Source organism: Rhinatrema bivittatum, chromosome 5 (assembly GCF_901001135.1).
Source record: "Rhinatrema bivittatum chromosome 5, aRhiBiv1.1, whole genome shotgun sequence".
Lineage (NCBI taxonomy): Eukaryota > Metazoa > Chordata > Amphibia > Gymnophiona > Rhinatrematidae > Rhinatrema > Rhinatrema bivittatum.
The window spans coordinates 198,203,740-198,229,136 of record NC_042619.1 but is presented as its reverse complement, the minus strand read 5'-3'; the positions used below and the strand labels follow the sequence as shown (position 1 = coordinate 198,229,136).

The 25,397-nt window shown below is 42.1% G+C and overlaps 1 protein-coding gene across 4 annotated transcripts in view; it reads left to right on the top strand.

Annotated features, from left to right (window-relative positions):
* The window catches only part of KLHL15 (kelch like family member 15), a 217,815-nt gene that overhangs the window by 38,160 nt on the left and 154,258 nt on the right, over positions 1 to 25,397 (top strand). For 2 of the 4 annotated variants that reach the window (XM_029603071.1, XM_029603074.1), the window contains exon 2: positions 19,769 to 19,896. The exons of 1 other annotated variant lie outside the window; for it this stretch is intronic. The gene's annotated coding sequence lies outside the window, so the exon portion shown is untranslated. Of the gene's footprint in view, positions 1 to 19,765; positions 19,897 to 25,397 lie in introns of all 4 variants that reach the window. One more of the 4 variants, XM_029603072.1, reaches the window with a different exon arrangement.

Genomic DNA, 25,397 nt, shown 5'->3' with positions numbered 1-25,397 from the left:
AAGTATTTCTTCACGGAAAGGGTGGTGGATGCCTGGAATGCCCTTCCGGAGGAAGTGGTGAAGTCTAAAACTGTGAACGACTTCAAAGGGGCATGGGATAAACACTGTGAATCCATCAAGTCTAGAGGGCGTGAATAAAGTGGAGACATTCAAACACTGCATGGAGCGGCAGTAGCCACAGCGGCATTCAAACACTGCACGGAGCGGCAGTAGCCACAGCGGCATTCAAACACTGCACGGAGCGGCAGTAGCCACAGAGGCGTTCATGGAGCGGGATGCCAGTGGCCAGTAGTTGGTGTTCCACCTTCACGGAGCGGAAGGATGGAGGGCTGCTATTTCCAAAAAAAAAAACAAAACAAAAAAATAAAAACGGGGGTGGGTAAGAGTATGGGGCAAGGGGGTGGCCTGCTTGTTGCAGCGGTTGCTACCCCCAATTGAGCTGGATGTCACTTGGATGCAGATTCAAAGCTGCTCTCTGAATTGGGTGGAGGGGAATTAGGGCTGGAGGGTACTGGAAGCCAATAGTAACAGGTGGGAGAGAGAAAAAGGGAAAAAAAAAATGGATAAAGTGCGTAGCTTGCTGGGCAGACTCGATGGGCCATTTGGTGGTCTTCTGCCGTCATTTCTATGTTTCTATGTTTCTATATGACATGTTATGTTCGTAAGCTGCAGTGGGAATATAGGTACAACATGCAGTGCCAATGATAACACAGACTCCACTCTTAGAAGCAAGAATAGAATCTAAGGCTAGACGATTCTGTTGAGCAGTAATTGCGGTTGCTCTAAGCTCAGCATTAATAGCATTGAGACCAGCAGTAGTTAAATTAACAAACTGCATAAATTGATAACGGATAATCTGAATCCATTTGGCATTTGCAGCAGCTTGAACACCAGGTGTCAACCAAGAAGCAAAAATAGTTCAGTTCGGCTAAACAGTTTAAATTCATCAGGTACATCAGTTGGAGTAAGATAAGCAGAATGACGTACACGGTTTGAAAAGACAGAGGGTGAAAATATAGAAAGGGGAGAAATAAACACAGGAGCAGCTAAAATCACCATAGCACAAGTACCACCTCATTGGAGTGGAAGAAATGGATAGACAGAAATAGCACATTGCCAGAAAATATCCATGAGAGGCTGTGAACCAAATTCTAGATACATAGCATGATAGTATCACAAGAAGAAATACCTAAGAAAGGTCCAGTACCATTTTGTGAAAAACAAAAGGGGAAATGGGTAAGCGCAATATGAAACAAAGGGCCTGAAAAAGGAGGTGGCCAGGTATTGACAACAGAACCAAAATGAGCAAAGGTACAGGTCGGTGAAGGCAGTATAGGAATAGGAGAAACACACAGTGTAGGTGCTGCAGAAGCTCCACAATAGTCCATTTTTCTTTTTCTCTACACGAATAAGTAAGATAACTAAGCTGACAGAGTAAATGCTGAGGACAAGGAGGGGAGGTCTCATTAAGAACAGATGCATTCCACAAGGAAAGTATAGTAGAAGGGGAAAAACCAAATTTAGTATGTTGATTAGAATTGGAAGCAGGGGGAACAGAATAAGGAGGTCCAAAGGTCTGATTACCATAAAAACAAGCAGCAGAAGAAGAAATAAGAGAAGAGACTTGTGCTGGAGTGCCAGCAATTGGACAGGCAAGAGCATGATAATAGCAAGAAACATTTGAAAGAGATAATGGTATTGTAAGAACAAAACCTGCCATTTGAGTGGTATGGAAATGTTGGGAACAAGCAATACAAGGAGTGTTGGGGTACGATGTAATAGAATGTTTATACATTAATTGATACCACATATTGGTAGAAAAAGGTGTATGTGTGGGTAAAGAGAAATTAAGCAAAAGGTGAGGGGAAAGAAGAGTAAAAGAGAAAGGAAGAAAGAAGAGTAAAGAAAGACAAATAGATACATGATTTCTAAAAACTATTACCAATAAAGAAAACAAAAATGATTAGCAAACTCAGTAACTTTTCTAGTTAAAATATAATAAAGAAAGAAAACATACATCTATTAAATGATACTTCAGTTGTTCAAATATCAGTCCTTTAAAGAACAAAAAGGTCCTTAGATACTCCTAAGAATCCTACAAAATAAAATAAAGTCAGTTCAAGCCCGTGAGGCTGCAGAGGCAGATACAAAAAAGTAAAGTCTCAGCAAGTAGCATCTGTGCTTGGACACGGCCTCAAGTCAGCTAAATGTGTGAAGGTAGTATCAGCATCTAAATGAGCAGCTGTAGGAGTTAACGTTGTTATTCTGTATGGTCCAGTGTACACCGGATCTTTCCAAGTTCTGTGGGTAAAGTTGCGACGATAGACTAGATCTCCTACTGCATACACTCTTGAAGGTTCTAGCACTTTGGATTGCTTAGCTCTAGCAGCATGTATTTGTTGACTTGCGACCTGCAAATTTTTAAGAAAAACAAACAGGAAATCTGGTACCTTAGCATGTTTCTGATACTCAACTTGTTGAGGTAAATTCATAGCTCTGCCCATACACAGCTCAAAAGGAGTGAGTCCTATAGATCTCACTGGGCTCATTCTAAGTGCCATCAGAGCAGCTGGTAAGGCAGTAAGCCAAGTTTGCTCATAAGCCAACATCAGTTGTCTTAATTTTGTTTTAAGAATCCCGTTCATTCTCTCTGCCAAACCATTGGACGTAGGTCTATATACAGATACATGACGGCATATGATGTTCAGATCTGATGTTAATGCATGCATTAATTCATTTCTAAAATGTGATCCATTATCTGTCACTATTTTCACTGGTACCCCAAATCTGGGTATAATGTGGGTCAGCAATGCTTTTGCCATACAAGTACCTGTTTCTGCTTTACAGGGTATGGCTTCCAGCCATTGAGTGTATGGACAGACACACATAAGTAAATAGCGATAGCCAGAACAGGATTGGATCATATCAGTATAATCACAGTGCATTCTAAATAAGGTCCCTGTGGTTTTGGAATATGTCCAGTAGGGGTCACTGCACCTCTACGGGGATTTGCAGTAGCACATATTGGACATCTGGTCACAAATTGCGAACAAAGGCTCTGTAATTGGAGCCCATATACTTTGAGACAAATTTAATATAAATTGTGTTGGAACTGTTATGTAGAGGCCAATGAGCTTCGTGTAACATCAGATTTAAAACATTCAAAGCACAACACAAAGTTCCTGCTGGATGCACCCAGCCTACATTTTTAGTAAATGTATAGCCTGCAGCTTTCCACTTGACTCTCTCTTCAGCTGTTGCTGATTCCTGCAATTGCTGAACTGTTCGTAATCCTGTTTCCTTTTGTGCTCTAGTCTGTACTAATTCCTTTACTACTGGCTGACAAGTTGTCTGAGCAACCTCTTGTGCTGCATAATCTGCCAATGCATTCCCTCTATAGATCCACGTATCAACAGCATGGTGGGCTTTCACCCAACAAATAGCTGTTAATAATCCTTTCTCTCCTCTTTCCTGTAGGCGTGATAAAATTAATTCCCATAACTGCACATGTGAAAGAGGTTCTCCAGAAGCAGAAATAAATCCTCTCCTATTCCATTTTCTCAAATGCTCATTAATAGATGAAAATATATAATGTGAATCTGTAAAAATAGTCAAAGGCACTTCTGCACAATGCAGCAATACCCATGAAACTGCACACAGTTCTGCTCCTTGTGCAGACAATTCCATTGGTAAGGAAAACTGCTCACATCTGAGAACTTTATCATCTGAGTTGTATTGAATAGCAGCAAACCCTGGGCTTGTTTTTGTACAGGACCCATCGGTAAACCAAAAATCTCCTTCAACTAGGGGTTCATTAGATAAAAAACTTTATCAGGTAAGGGCAGTGCAGTGATTCCACAAGTATGTGGAAGCACAACCGCTCCCTCTAGAAGGTCCTGGAGAAAATTAAATTTGGATGCATTTGTAATAGTCCTATGTAACACTGTAGAAGTCAATAATATGGCTGAATATTTCCCAAGCCTGGAAGTAGTAAAAGAAATATGGGTATCTCCCATAGGTGTTTTAACTGCATGAGAAGGATGTAATATAATTGGAATACCTGGCACATGTGACTGCAGTTTACAAATAGCATCAGCGCAAGCTACAATACCTAGCTCACAGTCAGAAAATCCTTGTTCTACCACCCCGAAGGTGCCAGAAAAATAAGCAATAGGAGTTATGTTATCATGCTGAGACGCAGCTGCTGTCCTCCCTTTAGAACCATGATACACCCACAAATCAACTGCACAATTTAAATCAACAAGAGCCACACTAGGAGCATTTAATACTGCACTAAGTCCTGCAATATTTCCAGATCTTGTTCAGTTAAACTCAATTTATCATCACTAGCTGGGCTGCCTTTAAGATGTCATCTCAGTGACTTGCTTTGGGTACTAAAAGCTGGAATCCACTATCTACAGAAATTCAACAGACCTAACAAACCTCTTAACTGTTTCACTGTTTGAGGAATTGCCAATTCTGACACTTGTTCATGCAGTGCACAACCAATGCTCTTACCCTCTATACCTAGATACAATCCTAGAAATGAAACTTGTAACTGACAGATTTGTGCTTTGTCAGAATTCACTTTATATCCTGCCTGTGCTAATGTATGCAGAAGCATTTCAGTTGCTTTCATGCATGCAGAACGAGTAGAGACTGAAATTAACAAGTCATCCACGTACTGGATCGGCGACACACCCACTGGAAGTTGAATGCGTACTACCTGAAGACCTTTAGACAAGATTTTAGAAAAAATAGAAGGACTTTCTACATACCCTTGCGGTAATCTAGCCCACTGATAACTCTGCTTATCTTATTGGAAAGCAGTTAACTCCCTACTTTGCCAAGCAAGAGGCACATAATAATATGCATTTGCCAAATCTAAAACCGTGTACCATTTTCCTAATGGTTCAGTTTGTAAAAAAGTAGCTGGATTTGTAACATTAGGATATTCTACCACTACCATTTCGTTAAGTGCGCGTAAGTCTTGCACTAATCTCCATTTCCCAGAAGGTTTCAGAACTGGGAACAAAGGGGTATTGAATGGCGACCCACTAGGCTCTATTATCCCATGTTTAAGAAGAGATGCGATTTCTGGCTTAATTCCTTCTTGTGCTTCTCTAGATAAAGGGTACTGACTATGCTTAGGGCCCATATAACCTGCTTTTAATTGGATTTCCACAGAGTCTATACTCTGCACGTTACCATATGGATCTTTCTCAGTATCCCACACTGACTGAGGCACATTAGGGAATTGTTCCTGTCTGTGTGTTAGATTGACAAACTGTCTAGCTAAATGTAGTGCTGAGGAGTTTGGTGCAAATGAGAGTTCTATTTCTAGGGCTTATAACAAATCCCTTCCTAACAAATTTACTGGACAATCTGGAGCATACAAAAACTGACTCATCACTTCTTTTCCTTCTAACTGCACACTAGTTTTTTCTGTTCTCTGTACTAGCTTATTCTGTCCATTAAATCCTATAGTACAAATAATTTCATCTGACAATGCAACTCCCTCAGGAAGTCTGGTGATCACAGATTTGGTCGCCCCTGAATCCAATAGAAAAGTATAAGGTTGTTTGTTAATATATATTGTCAACATGGGATCTGCTGTTCCTGCCCTAATTTGCACCACTCCTAAAAGTCATTGGTTATACCCATTTCCTGCTCTATACCTTTGAATCTCATTTGCAGGATCCCATTGGGGAAATCCTCCTTGTCTCCCTCTACCACCAGTACTGTTTCTATCAGGATTCGCCCGCCACTCATGCGCGAAATGCCCGAATTTGCCGCAGAACCAGCAGTCTATCCTTACTCTTCTATCAGGTCCAATCCCAGCTCCTTGTGACGGACTCCCATACATTCCTCGTCCACCTATCCCTCTCCTGCCTCGCAACATCCCTCTACCACGGATATTATTTCCTCTAGGTGTAATTACTGCACCTATTAATTGATTCTGGGGGTAACCTGCATTACACCCATCCTGTCCATGTCGTATTTCTGACTCAAATTCCTTATCTGGACATGCTTTAACGCCTTCTGTCCCAGTCACTTTATTTGTCTCTCCCTCTTTTTGTTTATTTAGTTGTTCGATCTGCATAGAGCATAATTTAGTTTGGATTTTAGTCAAATCATCAGCTCCTTTACCTTTCTCCCTAACATACAAATCACCATAATGGCATATATTAAGGAACATTTCTGGCCACAATTTACTTTCTAACCGCATAACTTGACCCAGCTTTTGCTGCACCCCTTTTGGTAACGTTTTCCTTAATGCTTGGTAAAACAGTGGTAACATACCAGGCTGATCAAATGGCTGTTCCATCTGCCGAAACCATTCCTCCTGCATTGCTTGCACATGCAGCCTGATATCAGATGTAACATCCCATGCACGTGACATAAGGGTTGATAAATCTCTTTGTGTAGGGAAATTTTGCCTTAAAGCTTCCCAGACATTATGGCGAAAGTGATTAAAAGGATTACCATCATATTCTGAATTAGATAATGTAATTTCCCTCATTCTAGCCTGTCTAAACAATGCATCTACATCAATTCCAGGCAGTCTAGCTAATAATGCTTTAATATCTCCTATGGCTAAAGTCAATCCACTAGTTAGTTTTTCAAACTCCTGAATCCATGCACCTGCATCTTTCGTTAAAGGTGGCAACTGCAGGATTAAATTAGTCAGATCAGTAAATTGCCATGGAGTATACCGAGGGAGAACCTGACCCCTCTCATTAGGTCTCCCTAGCAACAGGGGATACTGTGTAGCTTCAGCCCCTGCTTGTTTTTCATATTTTTCCCATACCATTAAGCCAGCATTCATATATTGATCATCCCAATCAGGATCCCCATAAGGACCTCTAATACACTGGCAGGCTACATTCATATCTCTGGAAGATAAAGGGTAGGGGGGACATATCTCCTCTCATTCCCTCAGTCCATTTGGCTAACCTATCCACCCATAGATCGACATAACGACTATCTTCACTCTCAGCCACTATTTCTTTTGGTGTCTGTTTACGCAAACTCTGAACTAACATAATCAGGTCTCCGTTTCTATCTCTACAAGCTCTTTCTTCATCTATTCCTTCATGTATAATAATACATCCCTGAGTTTTGCATTGTCTGGGTGGCTGTTTTCTACAACAGTCTTTTCCTAACTTACTCTTTTATCTTTTCCTTTTTCCTTACGCTTTTGTCCTCTTCCTCCTCTATGCTATCACTTTCCCCTTCCTTCTTTACGCTTTCAGCTATTGGAAGCTTAAGTACCTCTCCAAACCTTTTTCTTAGCTCATCTACAGTCAGGCCTGATTGCACACAATTTGACGGATGCATTAACCCTTTCAAAATACAAGTCATCTCCTGCCATCCTTCCTGTAATTCTACCTTAGGTGGAACAAGTCCTTCTGCTTGCTGCAGTGCCACAGGTGCTGCCACTGACACAGAAGCAGGGAAAACCACTGCTGGCAGAGAAAGCTGCAGGAGCACCTGTGGACTGAGATGTTCTAGACAATACCCTCTCCTAGATTATCAATAACAGATAGTGGAGGCACTGGCAGAGGGTCTAACTGCAATGGTTTATAACCTGGAGCTACATCTTTCGGATCTACAGGTCCTAACTCAGCAGGTATAGCATGTAATGGAAATTGCCCTAGACTGCCATAAACATCTGGCAGTGCTGGGTACAAGCCTGAAGAACTAGAGGCAGGGAGCATGGAATAATTAACAGAAACTTTCTCAGGTGCATATGTTGGAGGCCTCTTATCCCACTCAGTATCCTGACGGACAGAATCTCTCTGCCTATAACATAAATCAAACACTTGCAAATGCTTATCTAAAGATTTTCCTGTCTTTGAATCTCTAATATATTTAAGGAAATTTAACAACACAGAAGGTTGTAACAAGCCGTCTTTCGGCCAAACAGTCTGGATATGCTTTAGACTTCTTACACCATTTGATATGATATTGTTTAATTTCCTTAATATTAAGTGGATTAGCCTCTAAAACTAACTCTAAAGGAGTTTTCATATCGTCCACTAGATGGCACCCCTACAGCAGAATACACTCACTGATTCTAATCAACACGAACTGTAACGTGCAAAACTGCAAAAATTTATTCTTATCCCCCTTTTTTTTTCTGGTAAATATTAAAAAGAGCTATCAGGATAGAGAAGAATAGATGGAATCCCAAGATGTTAAACTCAAAAGAATTTAATTAGCATCAGTCCATCTTCGGGAACCAATTAGAACACAAAGAGCTATAGCTCGGCCAAGAGGGATCGAAGGGGAAAAACAAAGGCAGAAACATAAGCCCTAAGACACAATATCTGATATGAAATTAAACACACAATCTCTATACACTGTACATGTGCACACAAACAATCAAACAATGGAAAATATATATATAATAAAAACGATACTCACAGATTATTGAAGATTGAATTACATACTTACAAACATGGATCCATCATACGCCAAACGACCAGGGCAGCGCGAAAACCTCTTTAAGCCTCGTCTCTGAGCTCAGTGTCCTCCGGGTATTACTGCTCCAGCAATGCTCCTCTAGACCATTTAAGTCTGGGTACTCTTCCTTCGAACTTAAAACCAAATTAAATGTTCGAGAACTTAGTGTGGAATTGGACCCTGTCCACCAGAATTCAATGCAACACTACCCAAAATAACAATAGCCTCAGCTATTGCTAAGTCGCTTCGTGGTCGCCAAAAATGTATATATTACATGACTGTGTAAACAGCGCTTCTCTGCTACAGGACACACAAGGATATCACAAGGAATTTAGTAAAAGCAAAGATAAATTTATTATTGCATATCCTTGGGAGACACAGACAGTCAGACCTTCAACACAGGGGAAAGCACTGCAGCCTGTCTCTCTCAGTATCTTGTAAAAGCTGTATTATATAGGTTTAACCCCAAATCAAAAAAGACAAAGTAGAATAAATTCTAATGCTGTGCAGACCACAATTAAATCAAAAAATTTTATCGATTTTAAATGATACCGCATCAGCAAGCCAGACAACGGCAGTGAAAAACACTTGCCGTCCGGACTACTCGTCACTTGCGGTTGGATGTTTTAAAGTATATGTTTTTTGAGTACAATTCAGAACAGTCTTAGAATATCAGCTGGTCCCTGAGAGTAAACCTCAGAAGTTGAATCCCTGCACTCGACAAGAATACCTTACCGTGGTCATACAAGAGGCCATAAAGTATAAATAGAAATATATAGATTAAAATCTGAACTGGAAACTACAAAGAGCCAGACTGTATATAGTGCAAAAATAGAAATAACATTCTTTAAAACAATAAACATATAACTTCATGATAATAAAAACATACTAATAAAATGAATAAGTATTTAAAAAAAAAAAAAAAAAAGCTGAGTAGAATAGCAGTCAATAACTAAATACTCATACAAAAAATTATAAAAATTTCCGAAATATCAATTAAAAAAAAATAGTAGTTATCATCCTGCCCCTTAAGCAGAGTCCCTCAGTCTCTTTATTTCCACGGAGCCTAACTGCACATATTAAAGCATTACTGCAAACATCTTTCTACAAACTTCACCTTCTTAAACATATAAAACTGCTACTTGACTCAAACCACTTTCACACAATACTTCAGTCTCTTAATTCTTTCTGGCCTAGATTATTGCAATTCGTTATATCTTGGCCTTCCGCAATCTACTATCCACCCACTCCAACTTTTTCAAAACTCAGCAGCCCGACTCCTTTCCAACAGCAGGCCCTATGATCATATATCACAGGTACTGCCAGTTTTTCTATGTATTAGCTATATTATGGACTGAGGGACTCTGCCTAGGGGGCAGGGTGATGACCAGCTGCACTTGCTCAGTAGGGCATGTTTTAAAGTTATAGATTCTTTGAGATCAAAGTTCTGTGCCGGGCTTCATCCAATGATGTCACCCATGTGTGAGGACTAACATCCTGCTGTCCTCGGAGAACACTTGTTACAGGTAAGCAACTCTGCTTTCTCTCTCTCTCGCACACACACACACAAACATACATGTTCTCATATATTCTCTTACACACACATTCTGTAACGCTCTTTACCTCCAAGTGCTTAGTGTCCTGTACTTGCTGAATCCAAGGCTGTGTATTTCCCTTGAGCTATTCTTATAGCCCTGGCTGCCAGGACGACCTGTGGCACTGTTGATGAAATCACATGCTGACCAAGTATATATGGAAGTCCTTTGCAACCAGCCAGTGCCTCAGCAATAGATCCTTCTGCTGTGCCGTCCTGCTCCTTGCCCTGCCGTTCCTGTCCTGCTCCCTGCCTTGTCTTACTCCAGTCCTCCCCTTCGCCTGGTCTCTTGCCTCCTTTCCTTGTTTTTCCTTTCTCTCTTACTGCATTTCGGATTTCACCGTTGCCTGGATACTGACGTTGCCTGATTTCCCCCTGCCCTGACCATAGCCTAGTTTCAGACTTTGCCTCACCACTCTCCTCAGGACCCTCACCTAAGTTCTGCCAGTCTCAGAATCCAAGGGTTCGAACTGCGGGGGAAGAAGTTGGTGCCGGTGAAGCCTAAACCTTGTCCCCATCTGAGCAAGTCTGCCCACTGTTGACAAACCAGCTGGGAAGCACCAGTCCTGCCACAGTTTAAGGACTCACACTTTGTGAGCACATACATAAATGCTCTCATATATGTATGTGCTCACACAGAAACACACATACATAGATGCTTTCACACACACATGCTCTTATGTGCTCTCATGCGCTTTCACACACACACACACTCATGTTTTCATGCACATAGATGCTGTCATGTATGCTCTCACATAATGCTTTTTCACACCTGCTCTCACACATGCTCTTTCACACACACGCACAGGCTCACTCACCCACACATACTTTCATACACATGTATATGTATATATACACACACACATACACAAACAATATATGTCTCTACCTTACTCACATGCGATGAGCTCAGCAGGCAGCCAGCGAACTCATTTTCTTCTGCTGCCGGCAGCCGCTGGACATCCTCCCATTCATCACTGCTGGTGACCCAATGGGTCTCCTCTCATTCTTCACCACGGCAGGTTGGGCTCTGCCAGCGGCCTGCCAGGCCTTTTCCCTTCTTCACTGCCAGTGGCTTGCAGGGTCTCTTCTTGTTTTTGGCCACTGGGTCTTTTCTCTTCTTTATCCTCACTAGGTGCGTCATTTTCCTGCGCTGCCATGAGGGTCCCCTTCTGGTCCACTGGGGGGGGTAGGAACTCCGCAGGCCCATCATCTTTATGTGCCACTGCAGTGCTCTTTTTCCAGCCTGCAGGTTTTGATTACTCCGAAGGGGATATTGGTAAATCTGATGGTCAGGTGAGGCGGCCGCCAGAGGAGTATTTTTGGGGGCACTTTTTGCCACTCCAAAAATCTGCCACTTGAGGCAATTGCCTCGCCTTCCCTCACTATAGAACAGCCTCTGGACACCATGATTTCAGTAATTTATGTAGTCAGGCTAGGAGGTGCCAAAAATAAAGTACAGATGCAGGAAAACAAGCAGTTTTAGACTGGGCTCAGATATTTCTACTGGATCGATCAGTGAGTCGTGTTAGTCTCTGAATTTCAAAGTTGACTGAGCATTAAAAAAAATGGGGCCAGAATAGACTTTTCATCCAATTGGATATACTAAAATAGGAGTTCTAAACTTCTGTTACTGAGGGCCACAAACAGGTCTTATTTTCAGAATGTCCACAATGAATATTCATTAGATATGTTTGCATATACTTGTTCCAAGAACTGTGAGGTTTATTTATAAAAATTCTATCCTGCTCAATTACCAAAAAACTGTTCTGGGTGAGATATTGATAAAAACATACATAATCATAAACAAACAACACAAAACAAAATTAAATTAGCTAAAACATATTTAAAATTAAATTAATTAAAAGCTTTCTTAAACAGATGGGCCTTAACCTGCTTTCGAAATAATTTGTAATCTTGCATCTGCCAGATGCTTACCTGGAGCTCATTCCACAGGGCTCCCAGTAAGCCCTTTCAAACAAACATCTTAATCAGAAAAATTCAAAGCCTCACCAGCACTTTCCAGGACAGCAGACTGTCCCCTCATACAGGTAATAAGAATTACAATACAATCCCTCACCGGCAATGTTTCTAATCTGGTTACTCTCAGACAAATTGGCCTGGTGAGTCACGCCACCACAGCTACACAAATGTAAAGGGGGTTCATACCTCCATGACACCGAGAAATAATGTAAACCATGAAACAAGTCAACGGGAAGCAAACAAAATGAAAAGTAATTAAAAAAAAAAAAAAAAAGTATTTTCTCAAGAACTGCTTAGAGCAGTATCATCTCTGCATATAAAAACATTTTTGTCAGTCAGACTTAGTGAAACCAACTTAGCACCTAATGTTATCAAGTTGAATGTGTTTTTTTCAAGTAAGAAACCATAATAAATAAATGTGACATTTCCATTAAGGTAGGTTAAATGAGCTGGGAAATCAGTAGTTGAGCTCTAGTTCTTCCACCTAAAGTCCTGAATTAAATTGAAATGATCTTATTTCCAGCTCTATGTTCATTATAATTTACAGCTTGTAGATTTTCCACCATTCTAAGAGGCCTGACAAACACAGCCTTGCTCACCAAGGGCCCCTAATCAAACCCTGATTCCCTGTCAGTGTTGCTCACACAAAGCAGGGGGAGGGGACTGTATAATCCAGAAATGTCCAACTCAGCCAATCTGATTGGCTGCTTCAGGCTTTTCTGACTTGCAGAGTAAGTCAATGTTGGCGATATGTGCCAAGAACAAATGTCTTAAAACAGAACATACAGGCATAAATTGGGAAAACATTCTTAAACAAACAAAATAGAGCTCCAATATTTCACAGCTACTCTGTACCTCACTTCAGTATACTATGAAATGTAAACCATACATAAAGTGTGAAACACCATTCATAAAATGGAAAGATTTAAAATGAACACACGGGAAAGAGCCAACTTAAACATATTTAGTAAATGGATCCGCCAAAGTTTTCACAGAGTAATTATCTATTGTAACAAAATTTCAACAGAGCAATTTTGGTGTGCTTAAAAAAAAGAATAAAAGGTATTTGTTAGCAATAGAGATCAGATACTTTTGTTCTGTCTGAAAAGTGTACAGGAAAAGGCATGAGTGTGCAACGGCAACTGTTCAACTTCCCCCCAGTCTTTGCAAGACTACTTAGGATCAAGGAGGTAGTTCAACATTGGGAATAATGAATCCCTGCACCCCTTTTACTTCAGCATATGTCCTTCAAGATACTGGAGGGAATTTCCTGCAGTCATCACTATGGGCTATTTTCATGGCACGCAACATCTGCATTTTTTTTTTTTTTTAAAGCTGTGTTCATTTGTATATTTTGGTTAATCTTTAACCAGACTAAGGATGTAAAATATTAAATTGTTAAATGGATTAACTGGAACATAAAGCCTTACTGGTTAGTCCATTTAATCATTTAATGTTAGTTGCTGAAACTGGAGGGAATGAGTTCCACTGCAGCTCACTTCAGTGCTTCCTCCAGCCTGGCTTTGCAGCTCCTTTGGGAGGCTGCTATTTACCAACTTTGGAAGCATGTGGGCATATTGGCATGTCCAGGGCAGAGAAAGTTTATGAAGCTGCCTTCACTTTTAGGGCCTGATTTTAAAAAGCATTTACTCGTGTAAGTGTACTTTACTCGAGTAAATTACTTTTGAAAATTGCTACGATAGTATGTTACATTTACATGCATTATTCCTTTGAAAAATACCTCCTTAATGTTTAAATGGTTCATTGTTTAAAATTTCAGTAATTTCTTAGCGTCCAGACAGATGAATTCAGAATCAGTGGGTTATGTACCTCTGCCAGCAGAAGGAAATGCAGTAAAGCTGACATCACAGTATATATATACTCCAGTGACATCAGCCTGCCAGTATTCTCTGTCTCCAGCAGATGGTGGACATGAATCTCCCTACTGGGGATTGCTTCAAGTTTTAGAAGGAGAAAGAAAGAAGGACATTTTAATTTGCCCCACTCTCCTGCGGTGATACCAAATGTTCCCTCCCTCCAGTTGAGAATTCCTGGGGTGACTTCCATGGTCCCTCAGATGAGTGCCTCGGTCCAGTAGCTGGTGTTTTTCAGCCGACGTGGACTTAGCTGTTGAAACAGCTGAAAGGCAGCAGGTGCAGGAAGCCGAGCATGGTGGTGACGATCTATGCTCTCTCCACTCGCAGCCAACGACCATCTCTGTAATCAGCCCGGGCAGACTGAGCTCAGGTAAGGCTTAAGGGAAGAAAAAAAGGAGGAGGGCTTCCTCCTTCCTATGGTCTCTGTGCTTGGCGTGCCGATTCGACGTTCATTCCCGTCCTGAGGGAGGTTAAAGGGACAAGGGCAATCTGGTGGGTTGAGCAGCCCTTATGGACTCGACGTCACTCTTTGGCTTTTCTCAGTGTGCTGCATGGTAGGCATACATAGGTGTGTTTGTGCATTTTTCCTGTGCGATAGGCTGCCCTCTTCAGGATTGTCAGTTTGTGCAAGTGTGTCTAGCTGTGCGTCCAGATTGTGTGTCCAGGTTTTGGACACTTTGCTGGATGCCTGCTTGGGGGTCCAGGTGGTAGTGGCATCTGTTGAGGGCACATGCTTGTCTGTGTACACAATCTGAACAGCATTCAGGGTGCTCAATTTTTTGGGCGCTCATCAAGTACAGGGTTGTGCTCTTAAAATTTGGAAACCTAAATTTTGGACGCATTTATTTTCTACAGCGCAAATTCAGCTGGACACACATCTTTCAGTCATCTGTTAAGTATACTGATAGAATGATAGTGCCTATAGCTAACAAATCTAAGTGCTTTTTCCCCCTGTGCTGCCTGTCATATTCAGGCATCTCAGCCTGGCATTCCCTCTAACTTGTGCCAATGTTATTGAGAGGCTCACAGAGAATTACCTTCGTCTGATTTTATTAAGCCCGATTCTTCCCTCTTCTTGAGGACCTGGGTAAAGACATGTCAGAAGGGGTGCCTGACCTTGGAACTCCCTTAAATGGTTTGTCAGCAGGGGAAAGTAGCTCAGTGGTCACAGAATAGGTGCCTTCTAGTTTTGCCATGGATCCTTCTGCCTCTTCTTGGGTGGAATGTTTTCAGGGATTGCATTAAAGATGCTGGGAGTTTCTGGAGCTGATTCCATGTCTGAGCCAAAGAAAAATCCCATTTTGGTTTCTTTGCGTAAAGCCTTTTTCTTTTTCTTTTTTCCATGTTATGGATGCCATTCAGAATTGATTGATTGATCTTGAGAGGGATACCCTGGAGGCTAATTTTAAAGGGGGTCAAGTCTTTGAAGGTCTTTACCCCCTGGATCCAGTGGTGAGAGAGCGGTTGCATTTTCCGAAAGTGGACACACTTGTGTGTGCTGTCTTGGAGCAAATGGCTATCCCTGTGGAGGGAGAAGCAGCCTTGAATGTAACCATAGAAGGATTGAGGCCATCCTTAAGCAAGCATTTGAAGCAGTGGCAATGACCTTGCAGATAGATTATTGTTGTTCCCTGATGGCTCGCTCCTGTTTTCTTCTCTCTCAGGAGGTCAATGAATCTGGAGTGAATTCCAGGGCAGTTATGGAGCCAGCAGCTGCCTTTTTGGTCCACACCTCAGCCAGATGGGTGGCTTTGGTAATGGTGGCCTGGCGTTAGTTATGGCTGAGAAATTGGTCGGCCAGTGCGACTTCCAAGGCTAACTTTATGAAATTGCCCTTTAAAGGCACGCTCTTGTTTGGGAGCGAGTTGGAGAAAATGGCTAATAAGTGGGGAGAGTCATCAGTTCCTCGGTTGTCAGAGGATAAGAAGCAGCCACCGTGCTCCTTTGGCATGAGAGGTCAAGTTAGGGAATCCAAGCGTTTTCGACCCCACAAAGGAGCGACCTTCAAGAGGCCTCAACCTTTTGGTAGGTCTCAGTCCTTTCATCCCAAACAGCCCAGATGTGGCGCAGGTTCGGGTAGCATAACCTCCTGAGCCTGCAAATGAAGGTGTGCTGACTCACAACTGGGAACAGGAGATGGGGGATCATCTATCTTTTTTTTCTTTTTATAATCAGAAGTGGGTCGAAATCTTGTCAGACCAGTGGTCTTGGAGGTGATAAGAGATAGATATGCTCTGGAGTTTCGTAATGTTCCTTAGGACGTGTTCATAGTGTCTCCGTGCCCCTCCCCACAGAAGAGGCAGGCCGGTGGAGTGTACACTGCCAAGGCTTCTCAGTCTGAAGGCTGTAGTTCCAATGCTCACATCTCAAGAAAATACGAGCCTATATTCTATTTATTTTGCTGTGCCCAAGAAGGAGGGCTCTTTTCGTCCCATCCTGTGCCTCAAAGGGTTAACCGTTATTTGCGGGTGACTCATTTTTGCATGGAAACATTGCGCTCATTGATAATGGCTGTGCAGTCTGGGGAAATTATGACCACCTTGGATCTGTCTGAGGCATACCTGCATATTGATGCTCTAGCCGGATGGGAATGTTTTCTGCGATTCACGGTTTTGGATTGTCGTTATCAGTTTTGAGCACATTCCCAGAACGTTTTCCAAGGTTATGGTGGTGGTGGCGACAAAGTTGAGAGAGGATGGGAACCTGGTACTCCCGTACTCGAACGACTGGCTGATTCAGGCAAGTCTCTGGAAGAGAGCCTCCTAGTACCACACAAGGTGATCTCCTTGTTGCAGTAGCTCAGTTGGGTGGTGAACCAGGCAAGACCAGTCTTCAGCCATCCAATTCACTAACGTATCTTGATGTTCAGTTTGACACGAAGCAGGGCAGGGATTTCCCGCTGGAGGGGATATTCAGAAGTTGTTGGTGCAGTTGCTTCTGTTGATGAACACAATAAAGCCCGACAGTGTGCTCGGTTTGGCGGCGACCCTGGAAGTGGTGCTATGGGTGAGGATACCTATGCATCCTATTCAGCGCCCCCTGTGGTCTCATTGGAGCCCACAGTCTCAGGACTATTCAATTCGGCTCCACTTGCCGATGGAGGTCTGCTATCAGCTACAGTGGTGTTACAAGCAGATCATCTATAACAGGGGGTTTCCCTAAAATCTCCAGACTGGCTAGTAATGACAGATGTGAGCCTTCAGGCTTGGGGAGCTCACTGTCAGGAACTGACATTACAAGGGCGCTGGAGTGCAGAAGAGTCTCTCTGGAACATAAATCAGCTGGAAGCCAGGCAGTCGGGTTGGCATGCTTACAATTCGGCAACAGGTTTCAGGGTCTAGCAGTCCGGATAATGGTGGACAATGCAGTGGCAGTAGCTTACATCAGTCAGCAGGGAGGAATCAAGAGCCAGCAAGTGTCATAGGAAATAGACTAACTTATGAAATGGAAGTGCATCTTCAGGAGATCTCACCCTCACACACTGCAAGAAAAGATAATATAAGAGCAGACTTTCTCAGCAGGCAGAATCTGGACCCAGGAGAATGGGTATAGTCAGACTAAGCATTTCAGCTTATAGTGGATTGCTGGGGCCTTCTGTTTCTGGATCTGTTAGCAACCTCTCGCAATGCAAAGGTTCCTCAATTCGTCAGTCACAGGAGAGATGCAAAGTCCATTGGGCATTGATGGTGTTGTGCAGGAATGGCCAGAGGACAAGTTGCTGTATGCCTTTCCCCCGTGGCCCATGTTAGGCAGAATGGTTCGGAGAGTCAAGATTCACAGAAGGATGGTGCTTTTAGTGGTACCAGATTGGCCCAGGAGACCATGGTATACAAGCTTTCCCAGAGAGCTAAGAGCAGGAAGAATAACAACCCTCCCATCCCACAGCAATTTTGTAATGTTTATTTGCTTTATTTATGTGTTCTTAGTAGATCTTAGTTTGTATTCTACTTTATAATAGATTTACTGTTCGATATGTTCCATGTAAACCGCCATCCCGGCGATAGTTATCTCTGTTATCTGTGAACCGGAGCGATATGTATATTATACAGGAACTTCCGGTAAATAAATAAATAAATAAATAAATGGTATGCGGATCTGTGGAGGCTCCTGGTAGACTCCTTCCTCCGGTTTCCAGCACACAGGGATCTCTTGCAGCAGGGGCCTGTTTCTTCATGAAGATCCGACTCAATTTTGACTTAAGGTATGGCCCTTGAGAGGGATCACTTGCTGAAGTATGGCTATTCCTCTGTGGTGATTGCCATCTTGCTATGAGCAAGTGTTTGGCAAGTGTTTGAGGCTTGGTGTGAAGATCAAGGGGTATTTCCTCATTCAAATAAGATCCCACTCATTTTGGAATTTTTGCAGGATGGATTGAATAAAGGGTTGAACCTTAATTCCTTAAAGGTACAGATAGCAGCTCTTGCCTGTTTCAGGGGCCAGGTGAATGGTGGACTTGTTAGCTCATCCAGATGTGGCCTGTTTCTTGAAAGGGATGAAACATTTTCGTCCTCCCTAGCGATTACTGGTGCCTTTGTGGATTCTTAATCTGGTTTTGGGTTTCTTAGTGGGCTCTAATTTTTGACTGATGCATAACTTTTCCTTGCGGTTGCTGACAAACACCGTTTTCAAGTGGTGATTTGTTCTTCATGCAGAATATCTGAGCTGCAGGCCTTGTCTTGCTGGGAGCCGTTCCTTCGAGTGACTCCAGGGGCAATACAACTGCCTACTGTTCCTTTCTTTTTGCCAAGTGGTCTTGGATTTTCACTTGAATCAGTCCATTTCCCTGCCGTCTCTGAATAGGGAAAGAGATGCGGAGGAATATTGCCTGTTGCGCCCCTTGGATGCCAAGAGACATATCATGAGGTATCTGGAGGTTTCTAAAGCTTTCTGGAAGATGGATTGCCTGTTTGTCCTCAACAGTGGAGGTAAACAGAGCGAGGTGGTGGGCTACAACAGCTCGCTGCATTAAGGGAAGTAGTCATGGCCGCTTATGTGAATGCTGACAAAACGTTACCTAGTCAGGTTAGGGCTCATTCCACTAGGGCTCAGGAAGTCATGGGTGGAAGTTAAGACTGTTGTCTCCCATCTACATTTGCTGAGCTGCAACATGGTCCTCCTTACACACCTTTTCCAGTTATCTGGATGTGCAGGCCTGGGAGGAATGCAGTCTTTGCTAGTGATATTTTGTCTGGACTGCAAGCAGCCTCCCGCCCTATTTGGGAGTAGCTTGGGTATATCCCACTGGTTCTGAATTCATCTATCTGGATGCTAAGAAATGAGAAATTACTGCTTACCTGATAATTTTCTTTTCTTTAGACCAGATAGATGAATTCAGCTTCCCACCTTTGCTGTTGAATGATTGTGCTACAGTCTTCCTGTGTGGCTACGTGTTCCAGGGGTTACTGATAAGTGTTAGTCCAGTCCCTAGACTAGTGTTGATACATTCTTTGTCTGAGCTCTGGGTTTCCTGTCGGCTGAGTACTGAAATGATTATCTGTTAATCAAGTTTTGCTAATTTGTTGACAGTTGACTTTTGAATAAAATACTGGCAGGCTGATGTCACTGCAGGAGTATATATAATTTGATGCAAACTTTGTTCAGTCTCCATCTACTGGTAGAGGTCTATAACTCACTGGTTCTGAATTCATCTGTCTGGTCTAACGAAAAGGAAATTATCAGGTAAGTAGTAATTTCTCATTTTAAATGGCTAAGTTTTAAATATTTATCTTTAGACCTGTTTGTGGCTCTTGAACTGGAGTTAAGAACCTGTGTGCTAGAAGTAGGGAATGGTGGACATAGATCTAGAGGCATCAAAACACAGCAAACAAATACTTTATTTCAGCAGATTTCAAGAGCCCCAGGCTCGGACGATAGATGTATCGGAAGAAAACTGGCAGTTCTTGTTGGCATACATTTTTCCACCAATTCCATGGATTTTGAAGGCATTAAAGAAGATAAAAACAGAGTCAGCAGGTAATCTAATATTATATTTACATCCCGCAGGACTGCTAAATTGGTTGTGGTGATCCTGGTTCTCAGCTTTCACTCAGGTGCCAGTAAAATACTTGCAACTTCTACCAGCAAGAAAAGACTGATTATTTCCGCATCCCTTACTTTCTCAAAATAACCAAGAGGTGATCAGTCATGAGCAACTTTTTCATTGAAAGGCAGATACTGATATGCAAAGGATGTTGGAGAAGGTCACACAAATAATATTAGCATAAAAAACTCAGACCACCAATTTTGCATACTTGAGAATATAAGAACATAAAATTTGCCATACTGGGTTAGATCAAAGGTCCATCAAGCCCAGGTCACATGTACCTGGCAGGATCCCAAAGGGTACACATACTGCTTATCCCAAGGGTAAGCAGTGGATTTCTGAAATTTGACCTTAATGGTTTATGGACTTTTCCTCCTCTTGTTCAAACCTTTTTTTAATGCAGCTACACTAATAGCTTTCACCATATCCTCTGGCAGTGAATTCCAGAGCTTAATTATGTGTTGAGTAAAAAAATATTTTCTCTTATTGGTTTCAAATGTACATCTTAGTAACTTCATTGTGGGTCCCTCACTCTTTCAAAAAGTACAAAGACTAAACAACCGGTTCACGTTTACTTGTCTAATCATTATTTTATAGACATCTATTATATCTCCCCTCAGCCATCTCTTCTCCAAGCTGAAGAGTTCTAACCTCTTTAGCTTTTCCTCATAGGGAAATCTTCCTGGTATATATGCTTTTTTTTAGTTGCTATGCCTGCTATTCCTGGAAGGGCTGGAAAAGGACCCTGTGTTTGGAGTTCAGATGCCCACTATTGAATCAATTTAAGAAGAAACTGGATCTTATTCTGCAAGACTGTGTCATCTGTATGCTCTGTCTTGTTGGTTATATTTAGTTTTACATAGTGATAGTGTGGTTTTGATAACTTTTCCCAATTTCCTTGGAAAGATAACCACTGCCTTTCTTATTAATTATACATTAATTTTACTTTTTTCTGCCCAAAGTTTTCTTCAGAAAGAGGAAAGAGTCGCCGCACTTTAGATGTCAGGCATGCTTTAAACATCTAGATAGGACAAAGACTTGTATTTTCTTATAGTTTCTTCTTTGGACCAAAAAAATAAAATAGAGAGGACTCTCAAAACAAATATACTAAAAATCTCTATAGGATAGCAGTGAAAGGGAGTGTACCGTATGGACTGGCCACAACATCTGGAACAGCCAAGGAATACAGTAAGACTTGGCTGTTATGGTCAGGAACAAGGATTTATTTACAGAGGTCAAAATAAACAGCAAAACAAAAGTAGCTCACCTTGCTTTTAAACATGAAGCAGTTTATATGTATTCAGTACTGGCATACTATGGGCTCACAGCAGATCCCAGGGGCCAACCCAACTCCTCTTGGCCCTGATCCCTTATAGTGTTAAGCAGCGAACCTCCTGGGACCCAGAATCCTTTGCACTTCTGTGCTTTTAGATAGATCAGGGCAGATGGCTTTAGCTGGGGTTTTAAAGTGGTCTGAGGGATTCTTTTATATGCTCTTTCACATACCCTCTCCCTCAGCTCGCCCTTATTTGGATGAGCTCCTGCCTGAATAAGGGACACTTCTCTTGATAGAAAGTCTGCATTGACATTTTCCTTCCCAGCCCTATGCTGGATTTTATACCGGAAGGGCAGCAGGAAAGGAACCATCTCTTCACCCTGGAATTGTTCGTGGTGTTCCAGATTTTATTCATACGAGTGGTTGGTGGTCTGTCACTGGTGTGTACTGCCATCCCAAGAGGTAATTCTATAAGGCTTCTAGAAGTTAAGGCCTCTTTTTCCACTGTAGAATACTTTTCCCATGGTAGAAGCTTCCAACTTATATAGGCCACTGGATGGCGGCTGAAGACCGCCGCCAGTTCTACCTCTGAGGCATCCATCTGAACAACGAAGGGCTCAGTAAAGTCTGACTTAGGACCGGATTGGAGAAGATCACTTCCTTCAGCTCACGGAATGCTTTTTCTGTCTGTCGACCATTGGACTTTTTCTGGCGACTTCTTCAATAAGAGTCTTGTAAGTGGTTCTACCTCCTCAGAGTAGTTAGGTATAAACCTTCTATAGTAGCCTATCAGGCCTAGAAACACTCTAACCTTCCCTTTGGTTTGTGGGATCGGTACCTTGGTAATTGCCTTAGTCTTCCTGGACTGCAGGTTGGCTTGACCCTTCCCCAAAGTATAGCCCAGAGATCGGACTTCTTGTCCTCCCAACAAGCACTTCTTAGGGTTCGCTGTCAGCCCAGCTTTCCTTAGAGTAGAAAATACTGCTTGTAGTTGGCTTAGGTGTGTCCTCCAATTTGGACTGTAGACCACTATGTCATCCAGTTATGCAGTGGCATAGCCCTAGTGTGGGTGGAGCATAAGGTCAGCCAAGCTCTGGAATGTTGCAGAGATGCCATGGAGGCCAAATGGGGGGAGGACTGTAAACTGGAAGAGCCCCGCTGGTATCGAGAAGCCCGTCTTCTCTTTCACCGTTGGTGTAAGGAATACTTGCCAGTATTCTTTGGTGAGGTCTAGGGTCAAGATGAACTGAGCCTATCCCAGTTGCTCAATCAGCTGATCCACTCTAGGCATTGGGTATGCATCCAGTTTGGAGACTTCATTGACTTTTTTTTTTTTTTTTTAAGTCTGTACAGAATCTTATGCCCCCATCCTGTTTCAGTACCAGGACTATGGGTGAAGACCAGTCGCTATTAGATTCTTCTATAACTCCAAGCTGGAGCTTCTCCTTCACTTCTGTTTCGATAATATGCCACTTTGCTTCTGGAATCCAGTATGGCTGTTTATGTATGATCACTCCTGGCAGTGTAATGATATTGTTGGATCACGTGGGTACATCCCAACAAGCTGGAGAAGATATCCCTATGCTGTTCGAACAGCAGCTTTAAGTCCGCTTCCTGAAAAATTGACAGCTCCTTCCCAAATGGCATCTGGGTTTGGTCTTCCTCTGGTCCAAGCTCTGGGCCGAATTCCACTTGAACCACTCCACGCTCCTGTGGAACCCATTTCTTTAGTAGGTTGACATGGTAAATCTGAGTTTTCTTCCTTTTAACTGACTGAGCTAGTTTATAATCGACCAGGCCATCTTTTTCCAAGATCTCATAGAGCAGTGGTTCTCAACCCTGTCCTGGGGACCCCCCAGCCAGTCGGGTTTTCAGGATATCCACAATGAATATGCATGAGAGAAAATGTGCATGTTATGGAGGCAGTGTATGCAAATTTTCTCTCATGCATATTCATTGTGGATATCCTGAAAACCCGACTGGCTTGGGGGGTCCCCAGGACAGGGTTGAGAACCACTGTCATAGAGCTCTTCCCAATGGGCAAGCAACTTGCTTTCAGAAGAGGGCAAGAGAATGAGGACCCTGTCTCCAGGCTGGAAGTTTCTCTGAACTGTGATACGGTTATACATCCGAGCCTGGGCAGCCTGAGCTTTCTCCAAACATACTCAAATTGCCTCTCTGGCTTTTTTTTTTTTTTTTTTTTAATACGCTTCTGTACCTGTATGATATAGTCCACGAGATTCTGTCCAGGTCCACTGTAGTTGAATATTGTGAAGGCCTCCAAGAAGCTCTCTTGCTCTCTTGCTGTCTCCCTCCCCAAACCCAGAAATGGCCAGAATGCAATTTGAAAAATTTATCGCAAATTGTGTTACTGCCATTTTGGACATATCGCACAGCTCAACGCCAGGAAAAAAGGTGTAGTTAAAACTGCGCAATAGCATGAGATATGCTATTGCGCAGTACGATATTGCCCCTCATTTTAATTAATCCCACCCAAACCCCTCCCCAATCCCGCCCCTTCTAAAAATTTGCATTCATGCTGTGCAGTAACACAGTTATTGCATGGGTTACTGCATTTTAACGCCTTATTGCGTGCATTAACACCATAACGCATTTTGATGAATGACCCTGTTAGATTGTATGGTATTTACAATACCTGAATGTATTCTTTGAAGTGTCGAAAAGCAGATTACAAATCAAATACATTGATTTACATTTACCCGTTCTATTCCACTCATGAATTAATAGACCTCAATCATATGCCCTCTCGGCCATCTCTTCTCAGAGCCAAATAGTCCTAATCGCTTTAAGCTTTCCTCATAGAGGAGCCATTCCATTTCTTTGATCATGTTCATCCTTCTCTGTACCTTTTCCACTGGACCTACAGTATATCTTTTTCGAGATAGTACTATATACAGTTCTGGTTGACCTATAAGTGCAGCTTCACCATGGAACAATATAGAAGGCAGTATGACATTCGCTGTTTTATTCTCTATTCCTTTCCTAATAATTCCTAACATTCGGTTTGCTTTTTTGACTGCCGCAGCATGCTGAGTTGAAGATTTCAGTGTATTGTCCACTATGTTGTCCAAGCCTTTTTCCTGGGCATTAACTCCTAATATCGTATAACTTCAATGTGGGTTACTTTCCTCCATGTGCAATGCTTTGCACTTGTCCATATTAAATTTCTTCTGTCATTTAAATGCCCAATCTTCCAGTCTCGCAAGGTCCTCCTGAAATTTATCACAAACCACTTGTAATTTAACAAATCAGAATAATTTTGTGTTGTCTGCAAATTTGATCACTTCACTCGTTGTTTACCCTTTCCATATCATTTTAAAATATATTTAAAAGCATCTTTCCCTGTACAAATACCTGAGACACTTCACTGTTTACCTTTCTCTACTGAGAAAAGTGACCATTTAGTCCTACTCTTTGTTTTCTATATTTTAACCACTTTGCAATCCACAGTAGGACATTGCTTTCTATCCCATAACTTTTTAATTTTCTCAGTAGTCTCTCATGGGGCACTTGGTCAAATTCTTTTTGAAAATCCAAATACACTACATCCATCGTCTCACCTTTTTATCCACATATTTATTAACTCCTTCAAAAAATCCATGCTGGCAATGGCCCATTAAACCATGTCTGTTCTGTGATTTTGTTCTTTAGAATATTTTGCATGATTTTTCTTGGCACTGAAGTCAGACTCTCTGGTCTATAGTTTCCTGGATCACCCTGGAGCCTTTTCCAAAGATCGGGATTACGTTGGCCACCCTCCAATCTTCAGGCTCAATGGATGATCTCAATGATACATTACAAATTACGAGTAACAGGTTTGCAATTTCATTTTTGAGTAGTGTTTTTTTTGTTTTGTTTTTTGTTTTTCTCAGAACTCTAGGGTGTGTATATCATCTGGTGTGGGCAATTTGCTACTCTTTAGTTTGTCAGTCTACCTTGTTACATCTTCAAGCTTCAGAATAATTTGTTATCAGTTCTTCTGAATCTTCACCATTGAATATAGTTTCCAGCACAGGTATCTCCCCAACATCCTCTTCAGTATACACCAAAACAAAGATTTAATTCACTCTTTCCACACTGGCCTCACCTTTAACCACTCGATCATCTAACAGTCCAACCAACTCCCTCACAGGC